The sequence below is a fragment of the Bactrocera neohumeralis genome, unplaced genomic scaffold, assembly GCF_024586455.1.
Source record: "Bactrocera neohumeralis isolate Rockhampton unplaced genomic scaffold, APGP_CSIRO_Bneo_wtdbg2-racon-allhic-juicebox.fasta_v2 cluster10, whole genome shotgun sequence".
NCBI classification, from domain to species: Eukaryota; Metazoa; Arthropoda; class Insecta; order Diptera; family Tephritidae; genus Bactrocera; species Bactrocera neohumeralis.
The window spans coordinates 1090797-1104714 of NW_026089623.1; the positions used below are offsets into that span (position 1 = coordinate 1090797).

The 13918-nt window shown below is 33.5% G+C and overlaps 1 long non-coding RNA gene across 1 annotated transcript; it reads right to left on the reverse strand.

Annotated features, from left to right (window-relative positions):
- Positions 1-10215: 10215 nt before the first annotated feature.
- LOC126765018 (uncharacterized) lies at positions 10216-12830 on the reverse strand. The gene is made up of 2 exons (XR_007668234.1): positions 12464-12830; positions 10216-12342 (listed from the first exon to the last, which is right to left on the reverse strand). It is a non-coding gene; the product is annotated as an uncharacterized LOC126765018 (long non-coding RNA).
- Positions 12831-13918: the final 1088 nt, after the last annotated feature.

Consider the following 13918-nt stretch of genomic DNA (forward strand, 5'->3'; position numbering starts at 1 on the left):
TAGTGGCAGAACCAAAAATCGCGTAAAAAAAGGACTGAGTGTATAAAAAATTTAAGTTTTGTGCGAAAAAATATCTACATATGTGGAGTTGTTCACCTTTTTTTTGGTATTGGTGCTTCCCCTATTAGAATTAGTTTTGGATGTCTTTCTTATTTATTACTATTAAATACAAGTATGCTACTGTTTAAATTGTTTTATCATTAAAGGCCAATAATATTGCTGCCTAAGTTGTGCCAAATTTTCACTATAATTTCTGTGCGCTCTATTATAAGTTTGCTCAATTACCGTTCCTTGTTTTTTTTTTTAAATTACATATTTCATTAGGAAATAGTTAGTATAAAAAAATTTTACCGTAGAAAATGTCTTCTTCAAAATGTTTTTATTTCAAATAGCACTTCAGGTGTGCAAAATATTCCTGTAACTACTTTTGGATTCACATATTCTTTTAATAAAAGTGGTCATCGTCTCTAAGACAGTAATTCTTGCACCATTATCAATTACTATCTGTTGCTTAAAATTATTCAAAGGATTTTTTTTCATGAATTTGATACTCATTACTACTTTCTGCAGAATGTTGTTGTTTATAAATTATTTTTGGGGAAAACTCCTCTAAAAAAATTATCCATCTTTTCACTTTAACATTAGGATTTTTTTCGGACGTTGTAAATGCTAATGGCTGATGATCCGTGTGAATTTCTAAATCTTTTACTGCAAAAGATAATGGCGTAATGCCTTTAATGCCCCTGAATAATTTTTTTGATGGCATCAAAAAAACGCAAGCGAATGGAAAACATTTAAACATCACTACGCGGTCATAAACCCAGCCAGAAATCGTATAATCTACTCGTCAACAGTTCCAACTAGCGCAATGAAGACATATACTCGATTAAGGATTGGACACACTATCATAACACACGCCCACTTACTATCGGGTAAAAGCCCATCCATTTGCCCCCTTTGCGATGACACCGCTTCTATCAAACACTTACTCACACTCTGTCCGATGCTTCACCCAACAGCCCACAACTCTGGCAACATTGATCTCATAAAACTACTAAGTGAACCTTCAGAAAAAAACGTGATGATTGTATATAGATTCTTAAAAACCAACGATTTGTTAAAATATATTTAAGCAACTTACATCTTTACTAACCCTTAGCAAATAGAATTTTTCACCTAGTTATAATTACATGACGGCTGAAGGCCTCGTAGCCAGTGCTGCGTTTATGTATTTATATAATAAAACTCTTTTTGTTATATGAATTATTATAAATAAATAAATAAATAAATTTTTTTGATGAGTTTTATTTATTAATTTAATAACTTCCTCTCTTAGCAATGAAATCTTGATATCTTTTGTTTCATTATTATTACATTTGTTATTTCAGCAAGTTCGTCAGAAATTTCAACATTATTTATATTTAATGTATTATGACCATTTGCTTCATTTACTCTTCTCTGCGTAGTATCATTTTTTATTTTATTTTTTGAATGATAAACATTTTTTAATTAGTTTGTAAGTATTATCTTTGGCGGGTGTCTCAGGATTTTTTTGTCTCAAGGGGTTTAATATAATTAAATCATTGAGAAGATTTATTTTCTCTGTTTTATTATCCCCTTAAATCAATTTTCTATTAGAAATATCAATGGTCGCCCCGGTTTTATTTAGGAAATTAATTAAAATTAAATTAAAAATCGTTTTGTGTACCCAATGGATTTTTGAATTACTAAAAGGTTTTTATTATATGAATTCCAGCCCATATATGTACATATATGAACTGGTTGTCCACGTATATATGAGAATTCTAAATTCATTTGCCCAGTTTTTATATCGGTTTTAATAACATACGGCAAATCAGAGTTTGCCCTAAAAAATGGTTCTCACCAATAATATTGAGTCCTTGAAATTTTGAGTGAGGTTGTGTGCTTATTTGTGCACTTTCAATTGACCTGTTTGGTATACATATTTGTTGGTTGATAATTGGTCTGCCAATTATACCTAACATGTTGTTGGTTTCTTTGGACTGGGTTAACTTATTAATTATATTGATTGATCGACTTCCATGGATTCTGGATGATTGGAATACATTTGGTATGAATTACTATTTCTTTGAGGGTACCTTAAGTTGTTCTGAAAATTCGGATATCTTCGATTGGCTTGAGGCTGGTGTAGTGAACCAATTTCATGGTTGCTTTTAATAAATTGCAAAGCACATTGTGATCGCATTTGGTTTGAATGAAGTTCTTGTGCTTTAGCAAGAGCATTTTGAAAATCGTTAGGTTTTAATGTAAATAGTAATTGGTTTAGCGGGTAACTTAAACTAGTTATAAAAGTTAGCGAGGTTTCTCGATTCTTAATATTTAATTGTTTCGTAATATGTTATTGGTGCTGTGCGTCCCTGTAGTTTTATTTATTATTAATGTCAATTTCAGATTGACTTCGTCTGTGCCGCAAGAAAAGCATAAGCGCAACGATCGCATATTGCGCAACGATGTGTCATACGTTTTAAGAGCGGTAGGGGGACAAAAAATTCAATATCTTTGGAGTGGTATGAATGAACAAAAGGTGAATATTTTCCGCGTTGTGTCACATACTTTTCAATTTTTTTTGATGAAGAACACTTAAAAAATTTCAATTGTTTAAAAAAAAATAATGTAAAATATTATTATTTAAACAAATGGCTCATGAAAAAATATTATAATATAGCACGAACATGTTTTTTTTGACTTCACAAAATTTCATCGATTTACCTCCAGTAGTTTATGAGAAAATAATTTTACAATTTTATTGTCCTCTAAATTTCAACCTTCAATAACTTTAACAAAAAGAAAAAATATTTTGACGAAATATTTATATCACGGGGTATGCGTCTCGTCCCCTTCCTAATGAACTTGCTAATTTTCAAAATCGGAGATTTTTCGGAATTTCCATGGACCACTTGACGTGGCAGCATTAATATTGTTCAACTTTTGCATTATCTGTAATAATACAATATACTTTATTTATTATGTCCCACTCTAACATAATATTTAACTTTTATAGTATTCGCGACATTTTCTGCTTTATGACAACAATTAAATTAGCTGTTAACTTTCTTTATTTAATTTGAAGTCACCTTAGGCTAGATTCTTCTTCATCCTTCTCTAGATTTGAATGAAATCTATTTAGGTGGTCAAGAAGATTGCTTGTGTTCCCGTTTGTCTTATATTCTTTACCACACTGTAGACATTTGGCAAACTTTTTATTTCCGGCCTTCTAAAGTACTTCCAAACTTTAGAAATGCCATTATTTCACTTTCTATATTTTTTTTCCATCAATCTCTTCGTTGACGCCAAACCATAACACGTCTCCTCGTATGATTCCACAAATATTGTCAACACTTGAGTCCAATAAATGACCGGGCTAGGAAGCCTAAGGTCAACGCCCGTCCGTTTATTTCATTCATCAGCTTAAGACTAAATTGTACAGAAAAGTTTAAAAGAAAGAATGGCAAACTTTGATTTGACAGCGATCATGCGCGCGTTTGATACTACAGCGTGCACTTATAAAGGAATTTGTTTACTAAGCAAAGATTGTCTAGTCAGCGGGTTTTGCAGTTTACGGTGGTATGATATGCTTATTATGCCACTCCCCTCCCCTTAAAAGGGATTATCTTGTATTTCTATAGTTGTTTTAGATTTAATTTTCAAATATATGTATGTGAATAATACAGGACTTATGATCAGTATGATTATACGGACTGTGATATTGTTATTTGATATTAGCTTTACAATGTCTTTATGTTCTAATGGTTTTATTTTTATTAAGTCTTCTAAGGGTGCGTACAATGGAGTCAAGTTAATTTCGGGGTTTAGATGGTTTTCACTCAATATTGTTTTTCCTATTTTAATTTTACATTGTTTTATTGTTATTATTTTATTACCTTTAATCGATAAGTTTTTATTCAATTCTTGGCATAACCATTACTATCCAGGTATCCGGGTAGGGTATTATGTTAATAGTGTTAACAGTTTTTTGTTTAATAGGGATATGTGATATGATAAGTATTAATCCAAGTAGATGTATTAGTTTGCAAAATATTACTGCTATCTATGTTTTCTAACTTATCAAAATTAATTAATTTTGGGTTGAAGAGTCCTAGTCGAGAAAGTTGCATTCCCATTGTAATATCTTCTATGTATTCGGTAAATTGAATTAGTTCATATATAAACTGCTCTCTGTTACTATGTTTATCTCCACATTCTTTAATCTTTTGAATATTGTTGTTAATTAACTGAATTACTTCATCTATTTCATGTAAACTGATTGAGTTTGTTGCTTCTGATTCTAATTGATTTTGAATCTTCATTCGGTTGTTATTATCTAGTGTTCCAAATAAGTATTTAAATGCGGATCCTACTATATTAATCAATTCTCGTTTCTGTGTATTTGCATGGTGCAGATTTATTCCGTTAAGTTCTTTTAAAATTTTATTGTGTAAAAGCTTAATTTGTAGGATATTAGTGTAATTATCTGCTTTAGTATTGAAATAGTTGGTTATCTATATCAGTAAGGTTGATGCGGAGGCAATGATGTTCATATTCTGATGGATTTTGTATTGGTTCATCAGTGAGTAAGAGGTATCCATGATCAGTATCGAAGTTGTTGATTAGGATCTGTTGGGCTTGGCATGATTTCTTGATGTTTTTTCGCTTAGTTGTAACATTTTGGCAAAAACGTAGTTTAACATAACTCGCGAACCACTATTATCTATTTTTCCAATCCATTAGACGGTTGTAGCAGCTTTTACACACTATATTTGGTACTCACTATAACATTTTGGGAATAAGGAAAAAATTTAAAAGGTCATAAAAAAAAACTGACACATACGAACGCCAAACCCTTTGAGGATTTTACTATACTGACCTAGTACAATCACCCTGACTTGGAATTTCGCTCCCCCCTGATTAGCTGTTGCACTGTGAAATTTAAAAGGTCATAAAAAAAAACTGACACATACGAACGCCAAACCCTTTGAGGGTTTTACTATACTGACCTAGTACCATCACCCTGACTTGGAATTTCTCACCCCCCAGATTAGCTGTTGTACTGTGTAATGTGTTTCTCAATTTCTGCTAGTAAGTTTGCAATGATCTTCGTCAGTTTGTTCGACATTTTGTGTTAATTTAAATGGGGTTTCTAATTTGCCTTTTTGTAGTGGTCCTTTTCTACATCTGGTGTCGACTTCGTATCCTCTTCTGTTTTTATTTATCTCTTTAATTTTAGTTTCTTTGTTTAGTTGTGTATCTAAGATTGGTTGTCCGGCGTAAAGAAATATGTGAGCAGGAGTTTGTCCGATTGTGTCGTGTTTTGTTTTGTGATTGTAAATATAGATATATACATATTGTTACCTTACTTAATTTAGCTTGTCGTCTGAGTTTTTAATAATTCGGGTTTTTTCGTTTATTGTTTTATGAAGTCTTTCTATGTCTGCTACGCCTGGCTTTGTTGTATTAAGTTGTAGTTCTAAGTCTTCGCTTTCGAGCCATCGTTTGAGAGCTAAACCAGCGATGCGCTGCATCTTTCTGCTTTTAGAACTCTGGGTTTTCCTAATTGATTAAATATTCGCATAAGTGAATTTTTACATTCTAGCCAATCTTTTGTTTTCATCTGTTAAAGGATAGCAAATTTAGAGTAGATGTCTATGCAGCTTAAGTAGTGATTGCCTTCGGAAGAATAAATGTCTATTACGGACTTATAGCGACAGTGTTCGGGCTCGGGTGTAATTTTCATGGGCATGCTTGTGTTACGATGTTCTATTTTTGCTAAGTTACATATTTGGCATTCGTTAATTATATTTTGGATAAGAAGCTGACTGTTGGGAAAATAATATTTTTCGCCGAAAAGTTTTGTAGTTTTTTGGATTCCTTTGTGTAGAAGTTTTTCGTGAGTAGTTAGTACTAATTCTTTAAATAGTGCATAGGTAGATATATTTTTTAATAAAACAAGGCTTCGGACAATTTCAGGCCTTTAGAAAATATGAATTGTCGCTTTTAACAATTTATGGGTTTCTCGGACAAACTTATTAGATTACTACTATCTTCTTCTGGGCTATGTTGCATGGATTCTCCAAAAAATGCTTCTTCTATTTTTACTCTAGATAGGGCATCGGCGACATAGTTTTCTTTTCCTTTAATATGTTTTATATCAAAGTCATATTCTGAAAGCCTTATTTTCCATCTTACTAATTTAGAGTTGGGTTCTATTAATTTGTGCAACCAACACAATGGTTGGTCATTGGAAGCTATTTCAAAATGTCGCCCTACTGTAATTTACTTCGTGTTCATTTAGAGTTCTACTGATGTAATTAACGGGGTGTCCATCTTGTGAGAGGACAGCTCCCAAGGCTACGTTGCTTGCGTCTGTAGTTAATAGTTTTCTTTCAAAATACGGTATTTTTAAAATTGGGTCTTCAGAGATTAGTAGTTTTAATTTTTCGAATGCCTCTATGTAATTCTTTTGTTTGGTGTCTATTTTGGCTCCTTTTTTCAAACATCTAGTCATGGGTTTAGCTATTTCGGCAAAATTGGGTATGAATTTTCTGTAGTAACATGTGAGCTCTAAGAAAGCTTTAATTTCTTTGGTTATACTTGGCAGTGGGTACTGTACTATGGCTCTTTTTTGTCGGGGTTTGGTTTAATTCCATCTTTAGTTATGACATGTCCTAAACAGGTTGTTTCCTGTTTTAAAAATTCGCATATATCTAGTTGTAGTTTCAAATTAACTTGTGAAAGTTTTTCAAAAACTTGTAAGTGTTCTTCTAATGAGGCGGAAAAGACCATAATATCATCTAAGTAAACCAAGCAATTTATCATACACTGTTGAAACGTAGCGGGGGAATTTTTAAGCCCAAATGGCATTCGTGTGTATTCATAATGGCCATGCTTGGTTGAAAACGCGGTCTTGGGTATTAATTCTGAATCCATTTCTATTGCAAGATCTATTGTCGTGAAGTAGTTACATTTGCCAAGTTTGCCTAATATTTCGTCCATGTTCGGTATAGTGATTTCGTTTAGTTTTCTATAGTCAACTACAATAAGGAACCTTTTTTGAAAATATTTTTGTTCAACATATTTTTTGTGGAACCGGTGTCAATAAGGCACCTTAGATTATTATTATTGTTTTTAATTACTATGTATTGGCTTGATCCGGGGCTGCCAGCCGAAGTTTTTCTGCTTGCTCCATGTCATGTGGGTTAGGAATGTCGTAAGCGTAATGGGGGTCAACTTGAGGAAAATATGGATAAAAAGGATAATAGGGGTATGCTTGGTTGTATGGGTATTCAGACGGACATGGTGTTTCTTCCTAGTATCTCAGTTCTTCTATACTCATTCTTGACTGTCCGCTATCTGATGGTTTCTGTCTCTTAACGTTGTTATTAGTTGTCATATTTTCCCTTGATTGGTACACCTACGTAATTGGGTCCAAAGCGATTCTGGTAAATATACTATGCCTGTTAAATGGTGGATTTGGTCTGGGTGGTTGCATCATTGGTGCACTAGGTTGTGAGTAAGTATAAGAAGATGGATGTTGGGGAAAAGGCATGGGGTATTTCTGGGTATTGGTGGTGGTGGTTGAATAAATGGTCGGTAATATGGTTGATAAGTTGTGTTATATGATGATTGGAAAGGAGTAATTGGTTGTTTTGATTCAATATTGGTTTTAAATTAACTTTATAAGATATTTATGAGTGATTTTAAGTTTGGGATATTACAATTAACAATTCTAAGATAAATGTGAGTGGGTAATTTTTGAATTAAAGTTTCAACGCTTGTTTGGATTTGTCTAGTGTACAAAATAATTTCTGACGTATCGTTTTCTAATTCAAATTTACTGGTTAGTATACACCTTTGTATGGTGTATTCCTGAATTCCTCCAGTAGTTGATGGCTTTGTACCTGCTTGTAGTTAAGGATGAGCTGTGTTCTCAGTTCGTTCCAGCTAGTGAGGTTGGTTACTCCAAGGGTGCGGATGACGTCGTCACTGATGTTCCGTTCTATATGTCCAAAGATGATGAGTTTTTGTCGTTCGTCTGTTTTTTGATACAAGGCCAAGATGAAATCAATACGGCTTATGAACGTGTATAACGTGCTCGGGTCACCTTGGAAACTCTCTTCGGCGGATATTTGCTTTTCGACTTGAATCATATTCGAGTCAGAGAGAGAGATCGGCACTGGCGCTGCTACTGCCATTGCTTGTATTTATGGTTTACGCTTGATTAGTTTGGGTATTCGCTTATTTCGGTGTTGTGTCTTCGTTTGGGTGCAGTTCTTGGGTTAAAGATTAAATGGTGTCTCCTTTTAGGCAGTTGTTTTAATTATGTCTTTGTTTGGGTTCACTTCTTGGGTTGAAGATTTAATGGTGTCTCCTTTTAGGCAGTTGTTTTAATTATGTCTTTGTTTGGGTTCACTTCTTGGGTTAAAGATTTAATGGTGTCTTCTTAAACTTCTGTTTATGCTTTAGCACTGTATTAAATTCTTGTGCACTCACCTTTTGGGGTTTCGAATCACAAAATAAAGTCGCGGAAAGAAATGAAACCTAATTTATCCGTGAGGGTGAATGTCGGTAGACCCCAAACAGCCGTTTTTTTTATTTTTAATCAAAACCAAACGATTTACACTGGTATTGAAAATAATGAAGATTAGTATTAACTAACCGGTATAAATAATAATATTGGCGGTAATAAATTGTATTGGCGGATTAGAAGCGGGACGCGCAGAAATAAGGTCGAACTGATCGCTGAGGAGGTCGCAAACTTACTGAACTGAGTCGATCTGTTTATCGGTCCTTTCTGGTTCCCGTTGGTGCTGAATCGGATGGTGTGATGGGTGTTGGTGTACATGTGTGCTGATGCGTGTAGATGTCGGTGTGTAGTGCTCTCACGAGTAAAGTGGGTTGTAAGCGTACTGTGGTGAAAGTTGCGTGTTAGAGATGTAAGTTTGAGTCGATGTGGTGAAGGTTGCGTGTTAGTGATGTAAGTTTGAGTCGATGTGGAGTTCACTGTCGAATTTTGTTCTTTATCCATGAAACGACTACCTCTTAGGTTTCGTGAAAGTTCTTTTACGGATAATAAATTAGAGAATTGAATAGTCTAGTAATCGCATCAATAATTATTATCCTACCGATTGCGCCACTTACGTATTGTCAACACGTGAGTCCAATAAATGACCGGGACGGTAACTTAAGGTCAACGCTGTAAACATCTTTTAATAAAACGCGAGAATTTACTGAATGCCCGTGCATTTATTTCATTCATCAGATTAAGACTAAATTGTACAGAAAAGTTTAAGAGGAAAAACGGCAAGCTTTGATTTGACAGCGATCATGCGCGAGTTAGCTTTTACAATAAATAAAAATGAGTCAAAAGAATATATTTTGAGCTGCACCGAAATGTGTACTCTTTATTTATACTCTTAAGACTAACTTATTACATGTTTCTTACTTCTATTTATACTAACTAGAATGTTTACTTATTACTAGTTGATAGTTTGTTTAAATACAGATTGTATTAATTGTTTAGGTTTGTTTTCATATATATTGTTTGATTAAAAAATTTTGCTTTGTTTTGTGATAAGGTTGTTTTGGTATTCAAACTCAAGGTTGTTTTGTTACTTGTTTGTTTAGGATTGTATATTGATAGTGCATTTCAATTGTTCCAACTCAAGGTTGTTTTGAGGTTTTTTACTATTATAAGGAATACGTTCCATGTCTATGTCCATTGGGACTGATGGAGGTTGTCGTTGTTGAGATTGGTCCCAAAGATTTCTTTGTTGATATTTGTTTACTTTTTTTCATCCTTTAATTTGGTATGTAGTGATGCAGGTGTCTCTTCTTGGTGGGAATGTGGTATTTTTGTATTATCTTTTCCAGGATTCAACGTTGTCCGCTGTTCCAGGGTCTGTTCTGAATCTGCTGAATACGCCGCTGTTCGTTTTTTCAGGATCTGTTATTGATTCATTCTGGAAGTATAGTCCGCTGTTACAGGACTTATACTTATATCCATTGCCATTTGTTTCTGCACTTTTTTCAGGAATTTAGTGCTGGAAGTCCTAATTCCTGTGGAATTTTGTGATTTATTCCTTTCGGAATAAAATCTGGCTTTTTGGATACCAAATAAATTTGCCATCCCGGTTGAGCCCCCAGTAAATTTCTACCAGAAGTAAAAATTAGTCAAAATAATATATTTTGAGCTTCACCGAAATGTAGACTCTTTATTTATACTCTTAAGACTAACTTATTACATGTTTCTTATTTCTATTTATACTAACTAGTATGTTTACTTATTACTAGTTGATAGTTTGTTTAAATACAGATTGTATTATTTGTTTAGGTTAATTTACATATATATTGTTTGCTTAAAAACATTTGTTTTGTTTTAAGATAAGGTTGTTGTGGTATTCAAACTCAAGGTTGTTTTGATACTTGTTTGTTTAGGATTGTTTGTTGTAGTGATAGTGCATTTCAATTGTTCCAACTCAAGGTTGTTTTGAGGTTTTTTACTATTATAAGGAATACGTTCCTTAACTCGCGTTTCATATTTCAGTGTGCACTTATAAAGGAATTTATTTACTAAGCAAAGATTGTTTAGTCAGCGGGTTTTGCAGTTTACAGTGGTATGATATGCTTATTATGCTACAGTTGCATGATATGCTTATTATGCTACTATATCTACTTTGAACCTTTTGTTATTTTTGTTAGAAATGTGTCCATAGTTGAAGTTGCTGCTAACGAAGGCACAATTCCGATTACTTTGGCGGTCATAGTTTGACAACGAATTCTGGTATAAATGGGGTACGAACTGAAAGAGAGAGGCTCTCCAGATAAGGAATATATATAAATAATGTGGCTGAGACTTATAGTTTTCAAAATATTTATATTTAAAAGTCTAATTTTTTGTATAAGTAAAACATGGTATTTCAATTGTCAACACAATTTTCTCAAATTCTTTACTTCACATACAAAAATGAAAATTACACTGTCAACATGGAAATAAATTCAAATTTTACATTTATTTAACGTTTTTTAAGCAAAAATTACTTATTTCAATCACTTAGCACAGTTACAGCTGAATCGTTTGGTTGTCTGGCATACACTATCGATAGTCAGTTCAAGACCTCGATAGTTTGTGAACTCAACTGTATAGTTACCACAGAATTTTAATTTAATGTTTTTTCATTATTATGGTCCACCAGAGAATTTTAATTATTCACCTGACAGGATCGCCAATTAATGAATACACCAGATTCTCGTGAGCAATTGCCCTGAGTTTTCTTTATTTTGTGCTCTTATACACAATATATTTCGCTTAAGCCTAGATAGAAAAATTAATCTTACATTCTAAGAAGTATATCTTCAATCCACTTAAGATAGACTATACGTGATAAGTGGAAAGGCTCATCTTACAATCCACGAATAAAATCTTGAGTTCACTTGAGGCGGAACATATGTGTCATGTGGTCATAACTTGCATAACTTTCCCCTCATTGGCTGTTTTTCATTCGTATATTAGCATTATTTTTTTCATTTAGTACTCAATTCTGATACTTTCAAGTGCGCTGGGGACAACAACAGTGAAATCCGCTAATAAATTTTAGTGGTGAAATCCTATAACCATGACAAGTAAATCTTCAAAAAGAGGAACGTTCCGAAAATCGTCACACCGTGAACCTTCTCTATAATACATTTTCTTTGAAAGCAGCAGAGAAATTTTGATAAGGAGAAGGTTCAATCAGAAAAACTTAAAACAATACAAAGGTGCAGGTTCGACAGCGAACATTTGTAAAATTGCAACTGGGGAATTCACCTTACAATGTTGAAATGTCAAAACTGTTTTTTTTTTGGTAGAAGGGATTCTGTAGAAGTACAGTTTTGTTATCATGATCAACTAGGGAATATTGTTCATCAACCGAGGTATGAATCTATTTATGCCTTCTTCTTCTTTACTGGCGTAGACACCGCTTACGCGATTATAGCGAGTTAACAACAGCGCGCCAGTCGTTTCTTCTCTTCGCTACGTGGCGCCAATTGGATATTCCAAGCGAAGCCAGGTCCTTCTCCACTTTGTCCTTCCAACGGAGTGGAAGTCTTCTTCTTTCTCCGCTTCTCCCGGCGGGTACTGCGTCGAATACTTTCAGAGCAGGAGTATTTTCGTCCTTTCGGACAACATGACCTAGCCAGCGTAGCCGCTGTCTTTTAATTCGCTGAACTATGTCAATGTCGTCGTTCAGCAACACCAAAAGCTCCGTCAGGATCACGAATGACCTCTCGGACGACTCCCTATCGTGCGACTTCTTCAATATGCTGCTGGAGAAAATATTTTATATATTTTATTTATTTAAATTTTGAAAAATTTTTATTTACATTATTTTTTTAATTCATTATGGATTAAAAATAGTAGTAATTGAAAAAAAGTTTGATATATTACCTTAGATAATTCATCCATTGACTCCATGAGGGAATCAAATAAGCATATAATTGCGTTTTGCCATAGGCATTTTCATATTTAAGTATGCGCAACCAACATTTTTGCTCAACCAGGAAATTTGGTGAATATGTAATGTATAAATATATGTAGATATGTTTTAGGAACAGCATATCTTGATTTCTTTGACTTTCTTAACAGCTCAATTCTGAGAAAACCACATACATTATTGATTTGTGAGGTTATTCTTGCTCAAACCACTTAGGAAAAAAGACAAAACACTTACCACATGAGTTGAAAAACATTTTGCTGTGAACCAGCTTTTTTACAAAAACAAACAAGACAAAATAAAATAAACCAAGAAAAGTGAATAATTCTGAAAATATATTAAATTTGGTGAATATATTATATATGTAATAACATAATTTACTTTTAAGATTTCAAAATGTAAAAGAATAACTCATAAGGAGCTGTAGCATTACAGCATATTTTTAAAGGCGACAGTAGGGTAATCTTTTTTCAAAAATTTTTGTTTTTTGCATTTTCTGTTCCCTTATACCAGGCCCGTCCAACATAATTTTGTGAAGGGCCAGGTTTAGCATTTTCATAACCGTAGCGGGCCAAAAAAAAAAAATAAAATGACCTTCAGTTTTGGTATATTTATTTATTTATAAAAAGCAACATCACATAAATCTTAATATATTATTATTAATGTAACTATGGCCTCAGCATATAAAGATATTCTTATTCTTAAAATCTAATTAATGAGATGTCTGAAATTTTTTCTGTTTGCACAGCGCATCTACATATGTCAGCTGGAGTTTTAACTATTTGTACTACCAAATAAAGAAATATGTTGAATAGCCAGCTTAGTAAGGTTTGGGTATTGACTGGGTGTAATATACTTTTTGTAAAATTAAATTAAGTTTGGAAGACAATATGCTGTTTTTAGATGAGAGCTGCTTTGCAATTCTATTAACTCCAGCTGTAAACTCAGCGCAGCGCCTTCAATTTCAGCATCAAATGGATTTTGAAACACTTTCATGCAGGGAGTTTGTGATTTGAAGTCTGCGAATCTGTCGTCAAACTCGTTCCTTAATCTTTGTAACATCAACACGTACTTGTCAAAATCCAAGGTATCTTGCTTTCTTGTAGATAAGGTCTCCCAATGAATCAACTGCTTTTGTTCCAGCTGCTTTTCCAACAACAAAAGCTTTTTTGTGAAAGCTAGAACGTGCTCGTATAACTGTGTGCATAGTTGATCTTTCCCTTGTAGTTTTAAGTTAAGATCAGAAAGATATTTAGTTATATCAACCAGGAAAGCCAGATCAGCCAACCACTCCTCATCAGTAAGGAAAGTAATTTCTTGGTCTTTGTTGCGAGGAAAAACTTTAAGTCGTCCAGCAGGGAATAGAATCATTTTAGTGTAGCTGCTCTGCTGAGCCAGCGAACCCGACT